The sequence below is a fragment of the Delphinus delphis genome, chromosome 19, assembly GCF_949987515.2.
Source record: "Delphinus delphis chromosome 19, mDelDel1.2, whole genome shotgun sequence".
Lineage (NCBI taxonomy): Eukaryota > Metazoa > Chordata > Mammalia > Artiodactyla > Delphinidae > Delphinus > Delphinus delphis.
This window is the reverse complement of record NC_082701.1, coordinates 10,434,702-10,461,618: the sequence shown is the minus strand read 5'-3', so window position 1 is coordinate 10,461,618 and position 26,917 is coordinate 10,434,702. Positions and strand designations below refer to the sequence as shown.

General features: G+C 53.3%; 1 protein-coding gene across 11 annotated transcripts in view; it reads left to right on the top strand.

Annotated features, from left to right (window-relative positions):
* The window catches only part of RBFOX3 (RNA binding fox-1 homolog 3), a 499,416-nt gene that overhangs the window by 268,068 nt on the left and 204,431 nt on the right, over positions 1-26,917 (top strand). For all 11 annotated transcript variants that reach the window (XM_059998381.1, XM_059998379.1, XM_059998376.1 and 8 more), the window contains exon 3: positions 23,707-23,814. The gene's annotated coding sequence lies outside the window, so the exon portion shown is untranslated. The remainder of the gene's footprint in view (positions 1-23,706; positions 23,815-26,917) is intronic.

The following is a 26,917-nucleotide window of genomic DNA, read 5'->3' as shown; positions in this document are numbered from 1 at the left end:
AGTAGTCTGCTGCTCGACCTTCCCTCCAGGTTATGCGTATGCTGCTGGTCCGGAGACCTCACTTTGAGAACCACTGCCCTAGACCAATGGTTTTCCAAATGTTCCAGAAACCAAACAGCCAGAATCGTATAATAGCCCACGGGTGAAGAAGAGAAAAAAGCAGCAAAGCGAGTTGTAGCTAGCTCCTTTTTTGTATCCAGGGCTCATGGGAAAAGCATCTGTCACACAGGAATTTTCCTTCTTGGTAATGAAATGCTTGGGGGCCCACGTAGCAATTTTAATTCCAGAAAGGATGGTGAAGTCTATACTCGTGGATCCCACTACTAGGTGGTGTATTTCAACCTCTCTGTGAGTATAGACTGCTGAAAATGGATGCAGATGGAGAGCACCTTTTACATAAATGAAGTTCTTGGGATAATAATGGTGGGGGTAGGGCTCAAGGAACGTGAGTTATGACGGCTCCAACTGCAACTCTGGAAAAGCTGTTCGCAGGAACTGTTCTCCATCTCACCCCAATCTCCCTGAAATTCCACGGAAGAAGAAATTTCACAGACTACAGTAATAGAAGTGTCACAATACTTTAATAAATATTCTCTGCTCACTGCAGCGTCGTGGATAGCTACACAACCGCCTTCCTAGTTCCTTGCCGCTACCATTGTAGGGGATGACTGGGCCGATCAAGATGAAACCCCATTTCCTTCCACTCCATTGCAAGGTATCTGGAGGGGCGTGCCCGGGAGAGGTGTGAACGCATAGCAAGGAATATACATATTTGCCAGTTTCTTTGCTTTTCAGAGGCAGGATGTGAGTAAGAAGTGTGTGTGTGTGTGTGTGTGTGTGTGTATGAGAGAGAGAGAATGTGTACAGTAAATACAAGTGCATTTTCTTAATCTGACTTATGAACGCGTTCTTCTTGAACATGCATATGTACACAGGAACGTGTGAAGTTATGCATGCAATTCACATGCAAGGGTGCAGATGCCCTGATTCAGTGAGACTGTCAAGGATCCTGCACCTTAGGCCCTGAGAAGGGGTTCCGGAGATACGGATGGTGCTAGGGATATGAAGGGAAGCTTGTTAGCACCTGTGGCTCTATCCCAGCTGTTACTAACATTTTTGCCAAGTAAGCACAGTCTCTCCTTGGAAAAGTTCTAGCCCTGAACCTGATCTTAGGAGACGCTGGGATGACGCAGCTCTTCCCCACAGTGTGAGAGTCAGGACTGTTGAAATAGTAACACTTCACTTTTTTATCGTGCCTTTTTAATTGCCTCCTGAAGGCCGGCAGCCACCGATATAGCCCCAAAGCCCCAGAGAATTCTCCATTGTTATTCATTATGTGCATTTCCTTGTTCAGAGCCATGTCCCTCTGGACGTTCTGGTGAATGAGCTGCCCCTGGGAGCCCATTTCCTGCAGGGCTGGGCTGGGTGGTAGAGGCTTGCGGTGCACCCGAAGGCCAGACTGTTCTGTGTGACAGGGTGAAGTTGAAGGGCCGACTCAGAGGAGAGAGGATGGGGCTGGAGGCTCACCTCCACAGAAGAGAGTCTGCTCCTGGGAGCCTGGACACCGGAGCATGAAGCCCCTTGCCCTGACTGTCCTGTTTACATGGGCTGCTGGTCAGGGGGCATCAGCTCTTGGGACTTCAGTTGTCCCATCTGAGAAACTGGGATTTAAAAGAACAACGGAAGGGGCTGTTACAGGGCAAATGAAGAAATGCAGGTGAATCTGTCTGAGCTCACAGGTAAGAGTGACGAGGAGAAATGTGTCACTATGATATGGTGCCGGTCGATCGGCAGGTGTGAGAAATAGCAAGTCTTGCTTTTTCTGTAAGAACCAGTTGAATAGTACAACAACAAGAACCGGGGCAGGATTTCTGGAAAATCCCAATACTGGACAGGAGACTCTAAGTTCCAGATACGTGCTGCAGGCAGCATGGAACTCAGGGAAGGCAATCTTGCTGGGGTCTGGGGGGCTCGGGGAAGGCTTGGGGGACCTGAGACTTGGAGGAAGAGCAGACGGGAGCAAACAGGAAGGAGGCGCTCCCAGGATGACCGCGGTGCCTGTGAGCACAAGCACAGGCCAGGGGCACTGGGGAACAGCAGTCTCGGTCCTTGACGTCACTGGAGGTAACGCCACAGCAGGAAGCAGGGGCCAGGCCTAGGAGGCTGGGGCGCTGTGCCCGGGAGTGCAGACAGGGGCCTGCGCACACGGACAGTGCAGGGGGGTCTGGCATCAGGGATGAGAGTCTGGCTGGTGTTTAACCTCTCAGAGCCCCAGTCTCCTCCACCGCGAGACAAGGGTGATGATTATAACGTCTGCTGAGGGGGTTGGAGTGAGGATCAAATGAGATAATACAGGCGCTGTTCTTGGCCCAGGGCCGGGCATATGTTAAGGTGAATAATAAACCGTGCATCTGACGACAGGTGCACGCCTGTTTCTCTTTCTAGATAGTTTATATCTAGGCCCCTGGCAGGTGAAAGAGAGAAGTCACGTGCAGCGGTTCTCCCAGACTCTGTCCCAGGCACCTCCCCTGGGTCACAAACAGAGCTCCATGTGCTTTGTTTATAAACTGAATCCCTGCCCTGGGCACCAGCGAGGTGAGAACCAGTACACAGCTGCCCCATCCCTCGGAGCCCAGTCCACTGAACACAGCCCTCCCGTACAGCTCCTGGGCACAGGGCAGACACCGTACGTCACCAATAATTCGAGGAGCCTTGAGGAGGGGCTGGCCGACAGCCCTAGAGGCCAGGAAGGTATCAGAGAGGAGGTGACATGTGAGCTGGGTTTTGGAGGACAAGTGACAGTTCTCCAGCAGAGCATATTCTAGGCAGACAGAATGGAACGCCCAAGGTTCACTGGTTCAAAGGAGCCCAGCCCACTGAGGAAAGCCAGCGTGTCTGCGTAGGACGAGTTGGCGTGACTGGTCAGGAACGAGACGTGGGCTCTGTGTGGGGCACAGCTCTACGTGGCTTACACACGTGCATCTTCAGGCTCACACACACCCTCTGAGGTGGGTCTGTCACTGATCTCATTTTACAGATAAGGAAACTGAGACTGGGAAGATGTGTTGGGGACAGACTGTGATGGTCCTTGATGCCTCCCTGGAGAGCTGTCTCAGCCCTGCAGACCCTTAAACCGAGGGATTTACAGATGGCTTCCCGTTGAGGGAAGGTCCTAGAAAGGATTCCTCTGAGGATGTGGAGGTTGATTGTGCCTGCGGGTCGAGGGAAGGATCCAGGGAACAGGAAGGGCGAGAGGGACGGGGAGACGGGAGAGAGGGCCAGAGAAGGTGTGGAGGACTTTGTCCTGGTAGAACTCTCACCTGTGTGGGCTGACGGTCGGTGTGGTCTTCGGGGTGAAGTCGTTTGCTATCAGACAAACCTCTGGGGTCATGGCACGTTCTCTTCCCAAGGATCTTTCCTCTTCTCATTCTGCCTCCCCTCCAGGCACTTTTGTCGCGGAGCCAGTTGGGTGATGCTAAGGTTGGGTGGTCCTGAGCAGGAGTTTTGCTTGCAGCCTCCTAAGCAGTGGTTTTTGCCTTCTCTCTCTCTTCTTTAGACTGTATTCAGTCTTCATTTTTTTTTCTGGTATAAAAATAATGGCTTTGGATGACATGACATCAGGTATTGATTTAAGAGATGAGAGTTAAACAGTTCTGTGTCTCTGGAACAAAAGAAATTGAAACCATTGCAGCTCACAATGCCTGGGGAGGCCAGCGTGGGCTTCTCGATGAGATGAGCCAGGATAGCAACTTCTTAGAAAAAGAAAACACTTTTGGAGAAGAGAAAACATTCTTCCCAACTCCTTGATGACAGACAGTGCCCTTATTGAGGCTGTGAGATGATCAGCCGTGTCTTAATGGGGCTTCTGAGGGTCATTTTCCTCCATGATAGGGTTTGCAACCCACTGCCCTCCTCTGTCTCTGTGTCTCTGTCCCTCTGCCTCTCTGTCTCTGTCTCCTTCTGTCTCTCTGACTCTCCCTCCCCTCCCCCACGCCCTCCCCCTACTTCTTCCTCATTTTAACTTATGAACTCAGGTGCTGGCCTCGGGCCTGTACCTGGCCTTTGTCCCCAGTGCCCTGGACTCCCAGTTCATCCCCTTTGCTCCCCACCTTGGGCTCTGTATTGATATATCACAAAACACCTCCCAACAGCTGTGCTCAGCCTGACCCCTGCTTTGCTCAGCAGCATAAAAAAATAAAAGAGCTACACATGGTTCCTTCCAGTCCTGAATGGCTGGAGGATTTCCAGTTTGGAGACAGAATTCAAACCTAGATGTCAGCAGGTGAGGATGAGGGGGTGGCCCAGGGGGTTGGTGAAGGGTGGTGGGGACAGGCCACTGAGGGTGCTGGTCTCCCCCTGCTCTGGGCTTCGGGGGACCATCTACTCCCTCACCCTCTGGGGCCAGGGGTCAGAGCTGACTTTCCCAGAAGCTCTGAGCCTGCTTCTGGAGCTGCGTGTGAGTGGTGGGCAGCTCATGAAACCTACAACGCTGTCTGGACACAGGATTGCTCAGACCTGAGACAGAATTGAAAACAGAATAGTCTAAGACAGCAGGGAGTGACTGTCAGTCAGGGGGTGGATGTCACTATGGAGGGGACCAGGCCAGGCTGGGGAGGACCAGCCTGGGAGCCCCTCGGGACTCTCCATACTGTTGTCTGGACCCTCCTCCGTCACATGGGCATTAGGAACTACGGCTGAAGGGAAATGGGATTCTGTGATCGTCCCCGCAATGCCCACAAAGGACCACAGCTAAAATGTGTATGGTCTCCAGCAGATAGACACCGGGGAACCATGGGAATGGCGGACAGGCAGCAACACGAACTCAATTCGGAAAGCCTGTGGCACCATGCCTGTCTTCTGGGGGCTTCCAATATCTCTGGAGATCAGGAGTCTGCAGTTTGTGAAAACGTCTAGTCATAAGCTGAGCGGGTGTGTGGTGAAACCCCAAGCTGCAGGCAGGAGGAAAGGGACAGGGGAAATGTTTGCATGGGCCGATGCGGGTGAGAAACCCACCTTCTGACTCCAAGCAGTGAAGCCCTCCAGGCTCTGGGGCAGGGAGAGCTTGCTGATGCAGGATGATGGAGACAGAATGGCATGGGCAGAGGCAGGGCCGCTGTGGGGACCAGGGTCCAATTGTGAGGAAGGAGGTGGAATTGAAGAGGAAAGTGAAAATGCAAAGAAAAGACTTTGAGGCTGAACTCAGGAGGAGATGAATGGGAGTCCATGTGGCAGAAACAGGAGCTCTGCACGCAGCTCTTGCTTTTCGGACATGATGAGCTGGGTCCCCTGGGAAGGGGTGTCAAGAGGCCATCGGGTGGACACGCCCCGTATATATTGGGAAATAGAGGCTTAGAGCCTGGGTAATACAGATGTGAGGTATAAAAACATTTCTTTGAAAGTTTTTAAAAAAGTATAAGTAGACAGGTTAATGAGACAAGACACACACTCATGGAAAGAAAAAAAACAACCAGACACTAGATTGAAATAACCCAGGGACCCAAGAGATAGCATGAGTGAAAACAAGACAAAGTGACCAGTGACAGTACCAGCTGTGAGACAATGGGCTCAGAAAGGGGCCACAGTGGGCAGGGGGCACCGCAGGACCTTCAAGCCCAGAGAAGACTCCCTGGGCACAAACCTGCCACGCAACTTCATGACCCAAAAACTGCACGGCAGCCACCTCCTTGTGGGCTGGGCTTTCCCCGTCTGAGAACCAAGAACTGGTGAGAGTTAGGAGGCTAGAGAGATGCCTGACCCCTCCTTCCACCCTGAAAATCCCACCTATGAAAGATGGAGGAGGACATCAAACCTGAACATCCCCTGAAACACTGTCACCCTGTCTATTTAAAGAATCTATGGGCACGATCCAAGATTCTGTGGAGTTCAAAGGAAACCACAGCAGGGGGCATCTCTGTGCACACAGAGGGGGTTTTGGCAATGACAGTTGGGGTCTGTGTGGGGAAAACCAGGCCGAGCCAAGGGGACTTCTGGATGGTCTTAGGGAAATTCCAGAACGATCCAGGGCAAGGGGTGAAACCCCAGCCCAGCAGCAAAACCAGCCTGACACCCTAAATAAACGCTTTACTTTCATCTAAATGAGGGTCAACCACTTGGCCCCTCTATGGGATACCGAGAGCAGGGATGGCGGGGGGAGGTGAGACGGGAGAAAGGGAAGGCAATGGTCCATCCCAAGGTGGAGTTGACCTCAGGTGGGCAGACAGTGAACACACACATAGACACACGTGAACACACGTATACACATACGCACACACAGAGAGTTTCTGCGGTTCATCTGAAGGCCCATTTTTCAGGACAGCCTGACTGCTTAGCTGTAAATGGAGAGGAGAGTCAGAGGCCCACAACCCTCTGAGTGGGGGCAGGTGTGGTAGGGGTGTTCTTCTGGCTCTGACTTAGGAGTGTGGGCAGAGAGGCTGGTAACATACCTGCCACTTCTTTAAAGGAGGAACAGGGGTGGGAGAGCATAGATGGAGCCTTCTGGGATAAACAAGGAGTGAATCTAGAGCAAAAGTGGGCAGGGGCACTTGAGTTTTCATTCTGATTCTCTGCATTTCCCAAAGATGCACCCAGGAGATGGCCATTGGGCCAGGGTGGCCTCTGGCTTCCCTGGCTTTGTGAGTGAGAGTCAGGGACCAGGGGCAGCTCTTTAGAACCCCCAGGGGTTCTGTAAACCTCCTTGCAGGGAGAAGGAAGAGAGGACACCAGGTTTGGAGTAACTGCTGGATTATATAGTGAGGGTCGTAATGAAGCAAGTTCTCAGGGGTGATTTGAGTTTACGGCATGACCATATAATATCATTGGCAGTAATTTTTACTGTGTGAGAAGAGGCACAAAGGATGAGGCACTTTAATCACCCCAACTGCCCTCCCCCCGCCACTGAGGGAGGAATCGCCTGCAGGAGTTTGGCTGGGGTGGAGGGTGGGTTTGGGGAAGTGGCCCTTTATGGGAGTCCTCATAATGGCCATAGTGGATGCTGCATTCTGTCAGGCATTAATGAAGATAATAATAATAATAATGAAGCAGGAGGGGAATTGGTTTCCATGGAGAGCAGAGCTGAGCTGGAAACAACAGGGGCCCATAAATTCTCCTGTGTCTGAGGCAGGAGGAGCTGGGTGGGAAGGTCAGAGCTGGTGTGAACGTGCCCTGAAGAGACCTGCGGTGACAGTGCCTGGGGGCCAGGGTCTGGGTTACCATGGGCAGGCGTGGGTACTGTCCCTCCCTGCTGCATGGCTCCTTTCTTGCACTAGCGTTCCTGACTTCTGCCCTGCTCCCCTCCAGCCACTGCCTGGGACACCTGCTGATGCAGCTGTCTGCCCACCTTGCCCCCCTGGCCCTCATGTGGCAACTGCCAGGGCCAGGATCCTGAGCCCTTTGCTGCCTAGCACCCTGGTGCCCTGTCCCTGTCCCTGGGCAGCCATGGTTATTCCCATGCTGTTCTGTCCAAGCAAAGAATTTAATTTCACAAAGTGCAGGCACTGGCCATTCATCAATTGAATGCTGTTTTCACAGGTTAAGCAAAACGTCTCAGGCTGGAAAGAGATACGTGCCCCTCCCATGGCTCAGGCTCCAGAACAAAGCTTTAGAACATGAGGGTCTTGGCCACACCTGCCCTTATCCAGTGGCCAGTGGGGTCAGGCAGCGTGAGACCCTGAGGCTGTCTGAGCAGCTCACCCTCCAGAGCTGGGCTATTTAAAACAGTGGCCATTTAAACTTAAATGAATTTAAATGAAATAGTTTAAAATTCAGGTCCTCAGGCACACTGGCCACCTTTCAATTGCCCAAAAAGCACATGTGGTCGGCTGTGAAACGAGGCATCTCAGCCACAGGGCATCTCGGCGATGGCACCAACCATTAGACATACTGGTCCAGAGGCAGATCCTCCACCAGATGCGCTGTGATGGACAGGGTGGCCTGCATGGGGGCAACCCTGGGCCCTGAATGCTCAGCAGAGAGTAGCTAACTCTACAGGGCAAGAGGCCTATGGGAAGGTTTTATATTAAAAAAAAAAGGGAGGCGTGCTTGCCTTTCTCGCCAATCCGAACTTATCCCCTGTCTGCTCCATACGCGGATGGCATGCTGTGCTTCCTGCCACATTGCATCCATGAGACAGAGCCCTCCCACCCTCCTTCCTCACCTGACTACTTTCCATGCCCTTTAAGACCCAGGTCAATTCACATTCAACCTCCTGCAAAATGCTTTTCCTGACTTCCCAGCGTGAGGTAGGGTCCTGCCCTCAATGTCTGCACGGACGTGTGAGTGATGGAGTAAATGAGAGACGGGGACGGAGGGGGCGTGGCAAGAACAGAAGGCTTTTTCCGGGTGAAAAGGCCACAGCTGAGTTCCCAGGGTGAGGCAGGTAGAACTGTAGTTAAAATAAATAAAACAACAAAAGAACAAGCTGAACTTTTGCTGTTCTCAGATGCAGCCTGATTTTATCCCAGTTAAGACCTGACTCCAGAACACTTGGCAGCCGGTCATACTTCTGAGCTGAGCATCATTGCGTGGGTCCCTGATCTGCCCGCTCAGAGAATGACAGGGTCCTGGCAGGAGGGGGGCACTGCCTGATATTCAGGGTCTTTGCTTAGAGTCTCAGAGCCTATACCCAGGGTGAGTTCTCAAAGGCTCTGCCAGTGAGCTGGGTGATTTAACCTTCCCCAGAACAGGTTGGATCCGGCAGAGAAGCTCAGAAATTACAGAGGGAGAGCCTGGAAGAGGGCAGGTCCCCATGGAAGGAAATTCTCAAGGGTGGCTGTGCCCAGTGCAGCCTCCTGGGAAGGCAGGCAGAGGCCAGAAAGGCCCTGGACACAGAGCCAGGAGATGAGGGCTTGATTCTGGCTTGCCTGCTGGTTAGCTGTGTGGCTTCGAGAAAACCACTTAACCTCTCTGGGCCTTAGCTGCCTCATCTTTAAAATGGGGATTAAAAATAAATGTTTTTATCTAATGCAAAAGCTGTGGTCAGATTAGGTAAGTGTCAATATGCTCTGTGAATTCTGAAGTAGAAAGAAATGAACTCTGAAGTAGAAATGAGGGGCCTGTTTGTCTGTGTAAAAGGGTCTTTTCTGGGGAGCTGGGGCCCAGGGGGTCAGTTCGCTTCCTCATTGCAGGGCCGTGTGAGGGAGTGGGAGCTCACTGGAGAAGCATTGGTGCTGTCCTGCTGGAGGGGCGCTGGGGGGTGGGGTCGGCCTCAGAGGGCCAGCAGCCGCTGGCAGGGAGAAGTTCCCTGTGCATCTCTGCCTTGCCGTCTGGACCTTCGGGCAGCAGGCTAGGGAGGGTTGGATGGACCTGGGCAGGAGACCTGGACCCGTCATGCACCTCCATGGGCTGTAGTTCTCTCACCTGTAAAACAGGAATAAGATTACTGTGAATCAATGTACAGAAGGCATCCAGCTCAGCGCCTGACCCAGGGTTCCACTGAGGTACTCCTTTCCTTTCCCCTATGCACATAAATATCAAACTGCACGGCCTACCAGGAAGATCCAGATGTGTTTGCTGCACCCGTGCATGATTCCTGGTTGTCAGTAAATCTCAAGTAGATCCGTGTGGGGGCTGAGAAAGGAGAGGCATACTGGCCTCTTCTATCTTTTCAACACCAGTTGCAAGAGGTGAGACGGGGAGCCGAGGTGAGACGGGGAGCCCTGGGAAATGCGACAGGGAAGGAAACACCCCAGAAATATGTAATTGATTTCACCTCTTTCCAGCTCTTTTTTTTTTTTTTTCTTTTTTTTTTTTTTTTTGGGGTACGCAGGCCTCTCACTGTTGTGGCCTCTCCCGTTGCGGAGCACAGGCTCCGGACGCGCAGGCTCAGCGGCCATGGCTCACGGGTCCAGCCGCTCCACGGCATGTGGGATCTTCCCGTACCGGGGCATGAACCCGCGTCCCCTGCATCGGCAGGCGGACTCTCAACCACTGCGCCACCAGGGAAGCCCCTCTTGCCAGTTTTTAACCTGGGCTTTCAGCAAGAGGAAAGGATGCCTGATTAGAATATCTCTGAAGAGGCAGTGAGTTATAGTAATGGACACTCTTCTAGCTGTCTCTCCTGCTTATAAATCTATCGCCCTCTGAAAGTGCAGATGGTCCATAATCGTCCATCACGCAGGAGTTCAGCACCGGACAGCTCCCGCGTGGGTTTTTCCTAGGAGGCTCCTTTTTCTGCAAGCTAAACGGAACTGCAGCTCCGCACAGCCCCTCCTCGTGATGGAGTGCAAGCAGTCCAGCCGTCAGGAATGATTTAGGGGGGAACGAACAGTAAATATCTGAGAGGTTGGAGCTCAGAGCAGGGAGGCAAAGAAGGCACCTCTGCAGCTGTACTTATATTTTTGTTGTTCTTTTCATTTATTTTTAAATTTTATTTTATTTCATTTTAGAGGGACAGCAGGTGGTAATATCCTGGGAAGGGGCCAGTCTTGAGTGACCTTTCTAAGGAGCTCCCTCTCTGTCCGTATCACAAGAACGAGAGGAGGACTGAGCTCAAGGGGCCGTCCGGTTGGGGGAAATGTAAATGACTGGGTAGTTGATATTTAGGGATAAGTAGATTCCCTGAAATCTTACCGGGCTCACTGATAAGTCCCTCTGAGGTTAAAGCTGTATCTTTTGATGAGATGGCCCAAGTTGTCCCTGAACTTCCTACCACACATGGGCCCAGGAAGGCCCAACCCAGCAGGCTGCCCAGGTTCACCTGTGGAGTTCCCAGCGATGAGCCCATCACTGTCTCCCCTGGGGAGGCGCACGTGAAGCAGCTCACCTGTACCCAGTTCTTGTTCAGTATCTCCTGCCTGCTCCCGCCCTGCGCCGGAGCTGGAACAGAAGGAATGGGCAGGAGTGCCGTTGCCTGTTGCCTAGGATGGGGGAGCGGCTGAGGCTTCAGCTTTCCTGAAAGGCTTCTTTGTTGTCTGCAAAGAGCGGCTGTACCTGATGTGCTAAACGTGACGGCTGCGTGTCCTACAGACCTTCTTCCTTGATACAAGCCTTCACTATGGGACTTATCCTCTCTGCACACAGAGGAAAGTCCCTGGGACTGTGACCCTGCCTTGGCCCGTGGGCAGCATTTCACAGCTGCCCAGCCCTCCCCACTCCTCTCTGCCTGCCCAGAGGCAGAGGAGCCAGGACTGGGCTGCGAGGGTGATGAATGAGCGTCTGCCCCCTACAGGTGCCGGACTCGCTCTGCCAGGTGGTGCGTTATAGCTGTGTGGCAGCAGGAAGTCTGCCTGCTCTCCCCTCTCCACAGCCCTGACTCTCTCCAAGGGCCTCCCTTCCTCCGTCCACCCAGACCCTCTGAACTCCGGGTGGGGGGAGGCTTTCAGAGCACAGAGCTGAGGGCACAGGCCAGATATCTGCCAGCATCAGCTGCCTGCCCACCACCAGACGGGCTGCCCCCAGCAGGCGGGAGGTGAGGGCTGCCAGGGGGAACTGCCAAGGGGAGGTCCAGAGAGGGACCCCCCCACCCATCAGTCCCCGGGCTTGCCCCACATACTTGGATGGCATGGCGTGGGTGACATGGCAGGTAGAAGGACGCAGCAGAGGGGCCAGCTATGTCACTGTGGCAAGCAGCATTCTGCCTGTGAGGGGCTCAGTGAGAAGTGGGCTTCCTCTCCCCTCAGCTCCCACAGAGGCACTTGAGTGATTCAGCTCCTCCTAGAAATGGGCACCTGAAGATTTGCAAATAGCCTGCAAATGCCAGGTCCTGAGTTCTCATCCTGCCTCGCCAGCTCCACAGCAAACTGTCCGAACATTGGCCTCCCTTCGCTGTATGCATCTGTGCACTAATGAAGCCTGGCTTGGGCTCACGCTGGTGCATCATTCCGTGCACCACCGGCCACGGGCTGAATGCGCCTCTCTCACCAGCTCTCAGCAAGCCGTCGTCTCTGGCCAGGGCAGAAGAGCACTGAGTAGGGGCACTGCTTCGTCTGCAATCCTGGCAACATCAAGTGCAGGAAGACGATGCAGTGTGAACTCCCAGGACAGGGAGGCTTGGAGAGGGTGTCCAGGTGGGTGGGCACATGCAGCCACAGGGTGCCAGTGTCTGTTGGTGGCCTCGCAGCTGCCATTACAGGCTCTTTTCTTGGCTGCAAAATGTGCTGCCCTCACCATCACTCGACGTGCTGGACTAGGAGAGGGGTTTAAAACCTCAATTGATGATATGGTTGACACCTAGCAAACAGCTCTCAGATCTCCATCCCAGGGAAACCTGCCCTGGGGTCAGTGGTGATAGTGGGAGAGGGACTGTCCCTCATCTGTGCTGCAGCAATGACTTAACCCAAGTACTAAGAAATGCTGTCTCCTGGAATCGACTCTCCATGCCTGTGGACCCTCTTTGAAAAGTCCTGGTCCAATACTTCTCTTACCAAGATCTTGATATCACCATCTTCTATTGTTACACACCAGTGTTCTGTGTCTTTCACACACATTCTTTCAGTCCCAATGACAATGGGATGGGAATGACAAGAATCCCTGTTTGACACCTATGGCCCCGTGGTTTAGGGAGCCTGACAGCTTTGCCCAAGCCCCACATTCAGGGAAGGTAGAGCAGGAAATGGAACTCAGCCTTGCCTGGTTCCCAGCCCCAACTTCCCGCCCTCCAGCACACTACCGCCTCCCCTCCCCCACCCCCACCTTGTTTCTTACTTTCAAACTAATGGCTTCGACAAGTGAGCGACAAGTGAGCATGGGGCCAGTTGTCCACACCCAGTGCCAGCCAGTCTCATATGCTTCCCTGAGTGCTTTGCAATTGCTGGAGCTGGGAAGGGGGCTTCCAGGCAAAGGACTTTGGAAACAGCACTGCCGGTTAACTCACAAAGCGTCCCAGACCCCCTCTAAGGACCCAAAGACAACCCTGGATATTCTCTCTCCAGAAGATGCATGTGTGTACACAGGTGCACTCGGGGCTTTGAGACCCGTGGACTGTGCTTAGGGATGCTCGTCTCAGTGGGTGCTTACCTGGACCCGTCTCCTTTCCATCCCAACCCTTGGGCGTCACGCTCACCTGCCGTTGCCTTTCGACACAGCATGACATGCATTTCATCATTCCCGGGAAAACAAGTTTCACTTAGAAGCCAGGTCCTTAGCTCTTCCATCCACTGCCCCTGGTCGGTTCCGCTCCACGTGGGAAAGCGAACTAACTTGTATTAAGAGCTTGCTGGGTGCCAGGCTCTGTGCTGGGAACTGTGCCTGGGCACGCTGCCCGTGCCAGCTCATTGAATGAATTGATGTTCCGCCAGCCCTTCAGCTTTGCAGTCTCGGTGAGACCATACCTGCCTGCCTTAGCTTCACGGCAGTGGCTCTGTGAAAACGCTCTCCCTCTCCCTCTCGTTTTCTTGGTCGGGTGCCCTCTCTTCTCCTCCCCCGTATTTATCATTACTTCTGAGGCACACCTGGAAACCATCCTTGCCAGCATATCCCCTGGTATCTCTCTACCTGTACCCACCTCTTCTTTCCTTACGCCAACATTCTTCTGTGTCACCTTTTGCATTTTTTTAATAATTGTAGACACGTATACAAAGTTGAGTAAGTCACGAAGGTAAGTTCTGGCTCCTGAATTAGAACGTAGATTCCTAAAGCCTTTGGCATCCTCTAGTCTTCACCGCTTGGGTTCTCTGCACCTGGAAAATACTCATAACTCTGTTTTTCCTTCTCGCCTCTCTCTCTCCCTCCGTCTGCCTGACGTGTCTTCTCCGTGAGCACACGGGCCAAGGCAGGGCCCACACACAGCACATTTCTGATGAGAACTTACTCACCTGCTCTCCATGGGAAAAGTAGGCATGGAAGTTTCTACCTCTTGCCTTGAAGTGCCTTTGTGTGCTGGCTTGGCTGCAGGGGTGTGTCTGACTGGGGTCCAGAGGAGGCAGGGGCCCGAGCTTTGGCTTAGTGACCGTGACCTCCCTAAGACCTGCTGCAGTACCAAGAGAGCCTCTTGGTTTTGTGTTTTTCTTTCCCTGACGTTGAGTTGGCGTTTCACACAGGGAGAACGTGAGGTGGGCCCCTGAGGTCCCTGGACCTTTGTAGGTGGGGATGCGCCTTTAGAAGATGACGGGGTCCATCTGTGCCCTGAGCTCCAGCACCTCATTTGAGCACGATAAGTTTTAAGCCCACCTGTTTCTTCAGCTCATTTGAATCTGAAAAACAAAGGCCATGAATCAAATCTATGCGTGGTGTTTCATGGCACCTGGATATTGGCAGTGGCACTGCTGGCCTGTGAGGGCTTCCTCTCCGGGGACCCTAGTGCCTCTGGAGATGGCCTCCCCCAGCTGTGTCACCAGTTACATCTAGGACCAGATGGTGCTGTAATGGGGGCTCCTGGCAGAACGTGCCAAATTCCCTGAACGTGCCGAGAAGGTGGCTTCCCAGGACCGTGAGGAATCCATTTTCCACTTACCTATTAGTGCTGGCAAGAGCCATGCTGTGACACAGAGAAGCGGGGCGGCTCCTCGGAGCCATTCCAGCTGCAAACAGTAGCAATTCCGCTCCAGGATTTTAGGAGGAAAGACAGATATGCACAGAACAGGCAGGCAGAGCTCACAGCTGTGAGGTGCAGTATTTTCATGTCGAAGGCTCTATTGGCAACTCAGCAGAGAGCGGCAAGCTGCTGTTCTCCAAACCCACCAAGGGTAAGATGTGGGGAGTGAACTCAGGGTTCATTGTGCAGGATTTGGGATAGATCAGAGGAAGGACTTTCTCTGGCAGTGGGGTTGGTTTGCCAAGGGAGACAGGGCATGGGGAGCTCCTTACTGGGAAGCATTTAAAAATTGTACCAATTCTCATGATGAAGACAGTCAAAGAGGGTTCTGCCTGAAGGTAGGAGAATGACTGAATGAGCATTGTCAAGTCTGTTCTCCAAGCAGGAAGATCTGGGGTCCTGCTGCCAGCTGGGGCAAATGGGGCCCTGATTCTGCTGACGGGCTGGGCTGCCAGCAGCGCCTCTTTTTCTTGTGGCTTTGGGTCAGAGTCAGCACCAAGAGGGCTCTGTGGGGGAGTGAATCCCAGCCACCACCCCCCAGAGGCCACATTTGCAGTGGTCAGACAGCAAACCCACCACAGCCTTGTGGGAAATTTCCCACATCTCAGGAGCCACAGGCCACCTAAATGGTCCAGCACCACAGGACATACCAGCCAGCCCAGGCTGCTCTTGACAGTCATTTGCCCCGGGCCCTCCAACCAGCTGATCTTCAACTTTGTACCCAGAAACCGGGCAGAGCCCTCCTGGGTAATTGCTGCTCTGGCAGCCAGGCATTTTGCACAGGGAGGTTGCCGTGTATCTTCTGAGTGGCCAGGAAGAGCCTCCCTGTTGCTCTTTCTCCCTCACCTGCCTCTCTCACTTCCAGCCTCTTACCTGTTTCGTCTTTTGCCTTCTGCTGAGGCCCGCCAGGCTCCCAGGTTCCCTCCTTTTTTGGGGTAACACAGGTTTGACGGTTCTTCCTTTCTGGCTCCAGTATGCCCAAACTTTGTGGTAGAAATGAAATGCAGGGAAAACCATCTGGGAAGTAGGTCATGTAAAAAAAACAACCACCTGCCTATAATTAAACCAGCTCCTTACAGGGGGCTGTCCCCAGAAGAGCCAAAATCCAGTGGCAGCTGCCTCCTCCGACCCCCTACACCTTCCCTCCTTACAAGGGAAATCTCAAGATGCAACACTTGACACAAATTTTTCCAATAAAACTCCATCAGGCAAATAATAAAAACATCACAATATTAGTACTCTGACTGCCTCTTGACTGCATTACTGAGAAGGGAAACTGGAAGGGGTGAAGGTGCTAATCGTGGATACGAAAGCAGGAGGCATTGGCTGTACTTTTCAGGTAGAGCCTGTCTCGTTTGCCCTTGCAGTTCTGTTTTCTGGATTTTAACATGTGATTGGTGGTGTCCTCTGGGTTGGAGTTTTGGATGACCCACGACGGTCTCCTCCTCTTTCTTGTGGCCTCCTCAACCCCATGCTGGGTTTCTTCTTGGCCACTGGGTAAGCAAATAACACCTGGACCACCCAGATCTTCAGGCCCAGAATGCTTTTCTTTCACTCATGACAGGAATTAGTCCTTACAAGGAGCTGGCTGACAGCTCTCAGATAGGACCTTCTGTCTCTCATAAACTTTGCCAATAGTAGGCAAGCAGTTCACAGGAGGGGGACTGACTAATGATGTGCTGGAGGTTTTTCCAATCCATGAGACAATTGTTTTTAAAGGAGGAGGGGGGAAAAATTATTTCTAGATATGACAAAGTGGTAAAGCTTAACTTTCATTCTCAGGAAATTATCATGAAACCAAGTGATTAAGACTTGGGAGTTAGTGTGTGGTGTGATAACTGTCTTGTAAAGGGCAAGATTTGTCAGCCAGATCTAATCTCTTTCCCTGTCTCTCATCTACCTGGGCTGCCCTGTGACTCACCTTGGCCTCATCAAAGATTGCAATTCTTCTTCTTTTTCTTTCTTTAAAGGATTGCAATTCCAACCACATAGCAAGGTTCAGAACCACTTACTGGTTACCTGGGAAGCAACTAGTTGATAAGGGGAAGTCAAGCATGCAGGGACACCTTGCCAATTTGCAGACAGTCTCAGGTCTATCTTTTCAGCCCAGGAAGGCACAAGTTTTGTCCCCTCCTCGGTATCCAGGGGAGAGATCCTCTTTTCTAGAATGCTCTGCCACACACACCAATGTTTCTTTCCATACTTGCTGGGGCTGGGATTGCCAGCAGAGCTCTCCGGATAGACCCAAACCACCAGCCCTCTGAAAGGAAGCCAGGTGTGCTCACCCACACCCCGTCCTGGGTGAGTTCCCCACCAGGGGCCTCCCAGGGTTGTAACGGCATCTTCAGATGTCAGAGCTTGGCGTGGGCCTAAGCCGAGACCTCAAATGCTGTGCACTGGCTTGACTGCAGAATCAATAGCAACTTCCTTATGGCCATTTTGTTTGGAGATAAACATCTAAAATATGACGCATTGGGTCTGGTTTAGTGGAAAGAGTGCAGACTTTGGAATGAGAATGACCAGGGTCTGCAGTTTCAGCCCCGCTGCCTGCTGACCATGCGGCCTTGGACGAGTGACAATCCCAGTGTCCCAGTCTCTTTGTCTGAATGATGGGGCAGCTGTGGGGGGGTAGGGAGGCGGATGGGAGGAGGGCTCAAGGAGAGAACAGAGGGGAAGCACCAGGCAGGCAGTTGATCCTTGTGAAGTGTTAGCTCCTTTCTTTTTTTGAAGGATGTGCGGGTATACATGTGCATGTGTGTGCGTGCCTGTGTGTGCATGTATGTCAGTGTGTGTGTGTGTGTGTGTGTGTGTGTGTGTGTGTGTGTGTGTGTATGTAGGCTGGGCAGTCAGACAGCTGGAAGCTAGTGTTTCCAAGTAAAAATACAGGATACCTTGTTAAATTCTAATTTCACATAAACAATGAATGATTGATAGTATAAGTATGTCCCAAATATTGCATCATACATACTTATACTAAAAAAAAGTGTAATACATAATTTGTTGTTTATCTGAAATTTAAAATTTAACTCGTCGTCCAGGAATTTAATTTGCTAAATCTGGCAACCCTAGCTGGAACAGGGTTTGTCATTCTGGTTGTAAAGCTGGACTGACAGAAGCAGGCGTGCCGGGGAGACCGTGGTGGCCTTGGGGTGTGGCGCACTTCACCCAGCCCGCACTCCTTGAGTCTCTGTTTGGCCTGGTGACGTCTTTTCCTTTTCTTGTTTTGGGGGTCCTTCAACTGCATCAGGCAGAACTTTGAGCAGTAGACAGTCTTAGCTGGGAGCCAAGGTAGCAACCAAAGTCTCGGCCCAATGGGGTTGCCCCTGACTCAGGGCTGACCCCGAGTTTACACTGAGCGACACAGTAGCAGCTTGGGCTGCTTACCAGGCTCCATCTACTTGCTGACCTGGGTGCTGGGCAATGTTCTCTGGAACCTTATCCATTTGTCTCATGGGTGACATTTGATCTTCCTGAAACAGGACCCAACAGAGCTCGGAGCAGCTGCCAGATAGCGTGACCCCCGCACAAGCCGAGGCCTCGGTAAAGCCTTTCTGCCTTCTCAGCCCCAAGACACCGCCGCCCCTGCAGCTGTCTTCCAGCCCCCCAACCCTCCACCTTCACTAAACCACTGCCTGCCCCTCTGTGCCCCAGCCCGGCAAATTACACCCTGGTTCTCCCAGCCTGCTCAGTTGGTGCTGTCACCCTGGCAGATTCTGCTGCTGTCGGCAGGGGTCACATACACGTGCAAAGGGGAACTAATGGGAAATAAAATAGTTTTCCTCCCCCGAAGACCCCTCCCAGCTCTGCCAGCAGACCCATCCCTTGCAGAGTGAATTGTTTTCAATCCAATCTCGTTTTTATTGAAGTTTCCTCCAGGGTTAGCTCAGGAGACTTCTTCCCCAACCTCTTCCATGTGGCCTTATTTACCAGAATCCCCTCGACGTGGCATTTAAGCGTCTCCATTAACATTTCGTGCATCTGCTCATTGCGAGCATGGGCTCTCCAAAACCTCGGGGGTGGCGGGCACGGCGGCAGCCCGCAGAAACGCCAGGCTTATTTTAATTGGTTCGAAACTATCGCTGGTGACCACAGAGGGGTCCCTTTCCTTGAGTAATGACCTGGAATTCGATCATGCAGCTTTTACTAGCTTGTAAGTGGAACCGTGTACGATCAAAGCCAGAGCCGGGGGCACATCTGCCCACCGTGGCACACTCAAGCCCCGTACGCACCTGCCCTCCATGGCATACCAGCCCTGGAGGACGGGCAAGGGTGCATGTGCAGCCCGGTGGATGACACATGGCAGCTCTTGGGGGAAATCGTCTCGAATGGGTTTCTGGCCATGGACTGGCCTGCCTCCAGCTCTCTTGCAGACTTGGCCCCTCATAACAGAACAGCCACCCTGCTGACCCCTCTTGTGTCACTCTGGGTTCCTTGTCTGCTTGAAGACGTTTGCTTGCCAAGGAGCGGGAGAAGCCCTCTGAGCGTCCAGGACCTCGTGGCACCCTTCTCAGTGTGGGGAAGCTCTGCTCAGAAGTTGGCCGCTGGATCTCCAGGCTCTGTGCCCTCCCCTTGCATTTTTGGGGGAGAGGAATGTGAGAGCTCGAGTTCTCGGAAACACGGATGGTCTAGACTCCAGAACATTTGGGGACTTAACGTCCCCACACCCAGGACCCTCGTTTAGAATGCAGCACCTTCTGCTTCCTGCCTACTTAGGCTGGTGGTGTCTAAAGAAAACCTCAGTGGGCAGTTGAAGAAACAACTCTAGACTACCTTATTGTCCTTTAAATGGAGGGAGAGTGGAAAGGGCAGATCTGACCCTTCCAGAGTCACTGCCACTTGCGCCATTCATCTGTTCCGCCATCCAGGCCGAGGAATTCTACTGAGTCATGAGGGTGAAAAACACCGCGCTACCGGCTGAGTGACCATACACGTCATCAGGGTCTCTCACTCTCTCAAGGGGCTTATAATCTAACCATGCTTGTCTCAAAAGTTTTTTGGAGATATGCTAATTAAGGTAAAATATAATATTTTCCTACCTGCAATTAACAGTGGTTAACATTTAGTTATACTGCATAGTTTTAAAAAAAAGAAAGAAATGAAGCATTACAGATGGAGGTCAAGTCCCCTCTGCATTCCCAGCCTCAATCCCCCCGACATACAGACACCCAGAGGTAGCTCTGAGCGTCGACTTGGTGTCCATCATTTTTGTCCCTTGAAGACACACTTGCACACATGTAACCATGAACAATAAATAGATCATAATTCTGTGTCTTTTTTTTTTTTTTTTCCGGCTGTGATAGGTCTTCATTGCAACGTGCAGGTTTCTCTCTAGTTGTGGCGCTCGGGCTTCTCTCTAGTTGTGGTGTGCGGGTTTTAACTTCTCTAGTTGTGGCGCGCAAGCTCCAGAGCACGTGGGCTCTGTAATTGTGGCAAGCAGGCTCTCTAGTTGAGGTGTGCGAGCTCAGTAGTTGTGGCGTGCGGGCTTAGTTGCCCCGCAACATGTGGGATCTTAGTTCCCCGACCAGGGATTGAACCCGCGTCCCCTGCATTGGAAGGCGAATTCTTTACCACTGGACCACCAGGGAAGTCCCTGTATGTCTTTTTAAAGTGCACGCACGTGACATCTTTCTGCAACTTGCTTCTTTCAGCTTTGTGTTTTTGCAGCTCCTCCATGCATTTCTGATCTACTCCTTCTATCTGTTGTGTAGAAATCTGTCTTAGGAATTTACTGCTTCATCTTTATCCACTCTGTCCTTTATGAACATTCCAGTTGTTTGGAAAATGTTGCTATCGCGGAGGATGCCACGGCGTGGGTCTCTGTGCCCATCTCCTCTTGCACTGGAGATGGTACCTGTGAGTGGTCTGTGAGTGGCTGGTCTTAGAATGTTCCAGATCCTGCCCACAGCTCTCCAACTGTCTGGACCTGCCTGTGCTCCCCCAGCCGTCTCCTCCACCCTCACTGAGATTGCTAGTCGCGTCTCCTTTTGTCCACATGAGAGCTGAGGTGGCAGCTTACTTTCCTCTGAATCTCCCAATTCTTGCACACCTTTCCTGTTTATTGGCAGGCTTGGGGTTCTGCATACTCCTGGGGAACTGTGGATTACTCCACCCTCTACTCTCCCACTTGGGAAAGCAGTCTGTACCCCGGAAAGATTTAAGGCAAAACCTGAAACTGTTCTACTTATTAAAAAAAATTAAGAAAACCATTTGCCAATGTCTGGACTCCTTGTTAGGCCCCCAATGCCTGCACCCCACTTCAGGAGTGATCATGACCCCTGACCTCCCCGGCCAAAACGCTGAGCAGCCTGTGTAGGGCCTTGACCCCTCCCTGCCCTCTAAGTCTCTTTGGCTGCTGAGCCTTCAGGCCCGGGCAGGCCGGAATACAGACCCTCGGACCCTCAAAGCAATCCCGGGAGAGGGGTGGAGATGCAGGCGAGGATGAACAGAGGTCTGGAGATGTTTACATTTGGCCTCAGGGTAGCTCCCAGAGGTAGGAGAATTGGCAGGGGTGTCCGCTAGTCCAAGGAGCATCTTGTGGATCAAGACCTGGGCTCAAGCACCCACTTCTCCAGGGGACATGCTGCAGCCACAGGGGCCCCCAGGGATTGCCAGTGGGAAGCAGAGTCTCTGGGCAAGTGAAGTAAACAGCAGACCTCAGGCCAAGTTGCCCTGGCCTTGGCACTTTATCTGCAGGAAGAGACTAGACGACACGCCCTCCCTCCCTCGCTGCTCTGAGGGTGTCACTGGACCTTTCCCATTTTCCACTGTCAGGACCCCCTGCCTGGGGCTCTCTGCCCCTTCCACACCCAGACAGCCCAGCTCTGACTTGAGCCCCTGGGGTCCAGCCTGGGAATTTGCTGGGGATCTGGGGTGGGAAGAGGTAAGGTAAACAGGACCAGGGTGTCATGGCTAAATGAATGAGTGAATGACTGATGCGTGGAACCCAGGGCACTGGATCCACTAATGCTCCATCCTGGGACTCGTGCTCAGGAAGTGCACAGAGGCCCCTGTCCCCTCTCTGGCACTTTCCTAAACTAGCCCCTGTTATGTGGCCCCACTTGTCCTGCCTCCTTTGATGGTCCTGCCCCGGGGCGGGGGGGGGGGCAGGGGTGCTGTGCAAGAGGGGGCAGCTGTTTTAACTGCTGCGAGCTCACATCGCAGATGGGAAACCGAGTCACCCAGCGGCCACTGTAGCAAGAGCAAGCACAGTGTGGCAGTCACAAGCCAGGCTCCAGGCTCCAGGTTCCCTGGGCTCACCTGAGTCCAAGACGTGCCAATATGCAAGTTGTGCGCCTTGAGCGGTTGGGGCTGAGGAGCTCTTCAAGGGTTCCGTGCCTCAGTTTCCCTCTAGGATCTCAGGAAGGGTTCACGTGTTACGGCAGGAAGAAGGTTCTGAGAGTCTTGATGATCAGAGATATGGCCCTGCCTGAGCCCCTGTCCTTCCCTCCTGCCCGATCTCCCCTCCCCGGGGAGGCTGAAGCAGCCCCAGAGCACCCCCCGAGTCCTCTCCTGTGCTCGGCCCAAGATTGACCTGGCAGAGGCGACAACACAGTTTATTAAGGCAATGAAATCTTTTAAGTACATGAGCCCTAGGGACCCCTGAGGTCTTCATATGCTTGGAGGAGTTTCCAGGCCTGAGGTTTGTGGGCTGCGTGGGACCGGGGGTTGGAGGTAGGGGGTCTGTCCCCATCCCAGGAAGGATTCTGTCGCCCTCCACGTCCTCACTCAGCCCCGAGTCGGGATCCAGCTTGCTTCCCCTTGTTCTCTGTATTACAGCTGAGAATCTCCAGTTCTCATCTTTTGAAAAAGCTGCTCTTTTCCTGGTCTCCTTCTTCCCTTCCTTTCCCGCCCCGCTTCTTTGTCTCTTGGGACTTTTCCTGGTGTGCCTAATTCCCGGGGGCTGCAGCGGCCTTGGGGACGTGGGCCCACCTCGCTGCGCACACTCAACCCTGCGAATCGATTCCAAAAACGATTAGTTACAGTACAGTAGCGCTGCTAACTGTGGCATTTTGCTTTGCAGTTATTGATACATCATCAGAATTGAGCAGCCATCGTCAGGCAGGGGAAGAGAGGGCAGCTGGGTGGATGCACAGAGGAGGGGGGCATGGAGACGACTGTCCTGCAAATGCAGGGAGCCTGGCTCTGACGGCAGGGATGGATTTTGAGGCCCCGGCAGAAGCAGGGGCTGGGGCTGGGGTGTCACTTCAGAGACTCACGAGGGCCAGGTCGTTCCTGGCTCGTTCCCAAGCAGACGGCTAGACCCTCGCTGCCTCCTTCTCCCTCCTGCTTCGATGTCACTGCAGGGGCACAGCTCCTTCCCTGAGAGTGGGAACTGCTTGCTGGGTGGAGCATGGGGGCAGAGGCAGTGACATTTCTGGTTCTGTGAGGGGACAGGGTCAGTCTCTTGCAGTGCAAGATAAAGAACCTGAATCAGACAGTGTTCTCCAGAAAAATGGAATCAATATGATCTATGTATCTATCTACCTGCATATGCATGTATGTATCTATCTACAGCTACGTGAAGATATATCTTGTAGCTATAGATAGATGGTAGATATCATGTAGAGATAGGTAGGAAGGAAGGAATGAAGGAAGGGAGGGAGGGAGGAGGAAAGGAAGGAAGGGAGAAAAGATATTTGTTTCAAGGAATTGGCTCCCAAAGCTGGTTGTGGCGAGCCCTATAGGTTTTGACGAGAGAGGTTAAATGTCTAGATAAACTGCAAGGTCAGCACCAGCTGCAGCCCCTGGTCAGCCCCACACACCTGGAATCTAGCCTGGTGCTGGGGAACCCCAACTGGTAATGGGGTGATGCTGATAATTTATCCCCAACCCAGCTCTGTTGACCTGAGCAAAGAGTTGGGGCCTGAGTTGGGAATGGGTGACAATGGGCCATGCTACCATCAGTCTGCCCATTGCCAGCCAGACCCCATGGCCTATTGCCCCCATCTCCTCGCATTCCAGGGACCCGTCCATTATGGTGAGTCTCACTACAGGGGAGCCGCATAGCTGGGAGCATCTGCTGCCTTGAGGTGGTAAGCGGGGACGCCTCATTATAACTCCCTGTTATAACTCCCCCCAGCCTAATGTTTTCTCCTCACCGTGTTCAAAGGATGCGGTTCCCATGACACTCTGTCCTGTGATATTTTTAATCAAGAGCACGGGAGAGCGTGTGTCTGATGCACTCCAGATATTCAGAGATTGAAATGGTTTTGTTCTCATGTTTTCTCTTTTCAATGCAGGGTTAAGTCAGATCCGCCCGAGGAAGATTCTGCCCACGTTTCCCTCGAGCTAGTCTGCAGGCCCCTTCGGCTGGGACCCTCTCCCAGGAGCTGCCCATCTGCAAACAGGTGCGTGCCCCCTTCCTGTAATGCCGTCTTCCGGCATACATTCTGCTCCACCTGACCTGGTTCTCAAACCCAGAGCATCTCGGAGGCCTGGGGGGCTAGGGGTGGGGGGCACAGCCATGGGCGGCAATGTGGCCTGGAGGGGTGTCCGCTGGGGAGCTGTGGTCAGTAGAGAGGAGGGTCCACACCTGTTCCCACCACTTGGTTCCCGGACCCCTCTGTGTTTTTCACCTGCCCTCATCCTGTCCTTTCACTGAGATGCAAATCAGCGACTGTATGATAGATAATTAATAGACTGATCAGCCAGCGAGGGAGGTAAGTAGATAAATAATTTTAACGATCCTTGGGTTGCCCATAAATTCCCTCACCGCCTTTTTATTAAACGCTGTTTACAGGCATCATTTATACTACATGTCATTTTGCGGACCCCTCCCCCACTTCCTTAGCGGCACCCACCAGGTCTGACCTGGGGTGGACATGTGGGTGGCAGCAGGTCCTTTCCAGGCAGGGCCTGGTCTGGCACAGGTGACGGAAAGCTCTGCCCGGGGAGCAGGGCTGGGTGGCAATGGACAGACCACGGTCAGGGCCCCGGTGCGGCTACAACCTATATTTAGGCAACTGGGGAAACTATTATGCTTGGCGCCTGTTCTGTAGGTCTGCGCTCGTTGTTCTCCCCTGGGACGGCTTCGGCCTATTAATAGCCTTGGCTGAGGTTTCCTCGTTGCTCCGAAGGCCAAGAGAGAAAGTGGGTTAATAAATATAAAAGAGGGCCTGGGGCCAAACTCTCTCCCAGACTCTCCGAGAGCCGTGGCTGCCGAGCCCGGATAGGGCATGGGGTTCCCTTCACCCCAGTTTCCTGCTCCCCTACAGAGGCCCAGTGCGCAACTGGCCGGTCTGAGGACCAACGTGGAGAAGTGCTCCCAGGTTTCCATGGAGCTGGGATGGAGGGGGCCCTGGTGGGAAAGGCTGCCATCCGCATGGGGCAGAGGAGGGGGTTTAGGTGTGGCCTCTGGGCATCTAGGAGGAGACCGAGAGGGAGGGCGTCCTTGGCTTCCCTGCCTCCCCTCCTACCTGCACCCCTTCCCCATCATTTTGCTCCTGGCCTTCTATGCCGACTCATCGATACGTGGAAGAGAAAGGGGACGAGGCCCTCAGGATGGTCACTGAGCCAGATCCCTCCCTCCTGGTCTTGTCCCCAACTCCTGGGGTCTGAGGCAAGAACAGTTCAGCCTGAGTTAGAAACATTTGTATGGGGAGGATGGACTCCCAGGAAACAGAGCAGGGAGGACACAGGGTAGCTGTCCAAGGACGGGTGTACCCAGGGTCTGCCCACAGCTGAAATTCGAGAGCATCAGGTGTGTGCTGGCTACTGGCGTCCTGGGCTGGGGGTTATCAGCGAACACTGCTGAGGGCCTGGAGCTGGGAACAGTTCAGTCCCTGCCTTGTTTGTTCTCAACATCGTGCTGTAAGGGACACTCCTAGAATCTGTCCTCCTTCGGGTTTGGAGCAGGGCGCGGGGAGGTCACTGCCACCAGCTCCTACGTGTATGGCCACAGCAGCCTGCTGCGTCAGAAAGCTTTGCGCCTTGTTGTTTGACTCCGTCGGTTTCGTCAGTTGGGAATAAAGCTGAGCTGTGGGTGTCGCTGCTTCTGTACAACGGGACTACCCAGCCTAATGTTGGTGTCTCCTGCAGACCTCCAGACGGTCAGCTGGCCCGTCTCCTCGGAGGACAGCGTTCGCCCAAGGCAGTGAGGGAATTTGGACTGAGCGGAAAGCCTTTTGAAGCTTCACTCAGTGGAATTAAAGTCTGAAAAATGGCCCAGCAGAGGCTCCCTGCCCTTTCAGGAGTCTGTCTAGCTCAGAGCTGTGCCGCTCGCCCTGCTGCCTGCCTGGCCCACGCAGGCTGAGTGGGAGGAAGACGGGCCAGGAGGCAGAAAGCGCTGACGGGCGTCTTTTCCAAACGCTTCCTCCCTCTGGCAATTCGGAGGCCTGCTGGAGGGGTGGCCACCCAGCCTGTTTCAATTATGTTCTGTCCAGAGCAGGCAGACAAGGGCACAGGACTTTCGTTAGGAGAGAGAGGCGCCGGGAAAGCAGAAAGTCTTTCTGTAACCAAAGAGCATCCCTGTCGGAGCAGCTCTGCATCTCCTTGGCCTTTCTATTCGTTTTGTGGCATTTTTTAGGGTTTCTCATCTGTTTCTGTTTGGGGGTGGGTGGAAAGGAAAAAATAATAATAAATCAGAGGTAGGAGCAAACTGCTGGTCCACGGTCCCTTCCCCCTGTGAAAGGCATCACAGCAGGGCTGGGCCAGGCCTCCCTGCCGCCATCCCGTGCTCTGGGACCCGCAGCACCTGGTCAAGGGACAGAGCAGGCTGGTTCACCCACGGGAAGGGGCCTGGTGGGGAGGCGGACACTCCGCCTCTCCTGAGAGGCCAGTTCAGAGCATCGTGCTGACAAGTCTTGCGACTGCATGGTTACATCTGCTGCCATGGTTGAGCCTCACCCAGCCCCATCAGAACCGTCACCCCCCACCGCAGATGAGGACCCTGCGGGCTAGTAAGTGAGGGGCTGGGACTGGGACTCACATTTTCTGGGTCTTCTGATCCCTCACTCATTGTGTGCCATGCGGAAGTGGTTTGGCCATGAACTGCCTTGGGAGGAACACATCTGTCTGACTGTGGGCGTGTCGGCCCCAGACTGGCCTCCTTGGGCAGCGGTTCGTGCAAGACAGAGTGGGGTCCCCGGGGTAGGAGCCCCAGTGTTTGGGGAGCTGAGTGAGGGCGTTGTCACTGGAGTTTGCTGTGTCCTTGGTTTGGAGTCAACACTGGAGGCCTTTCATGGAGTTGTGCTGTGGCACTGGGGTGTGTGTGCGTGTGTGTGTGTGCAAGGGGGAGAGACACACTCCAAGCTGGCAAGGAGTTTCTTTCTCAGAAATCTATTCCTAATCCTGAAATATGAAGGAAGTAGGAAGAGGGTGTTGCTGTGGTCCAGTTGCTGTCAAATGTCTGAGCGGGGAGGGAGCCGGGGATCTTCTTGTCCAACTCCCTCCTTTTATGACCAGGAAGGAGATTGGGGTCTGAAAGACCCATAACTTGCCCCAAGGCCCTCA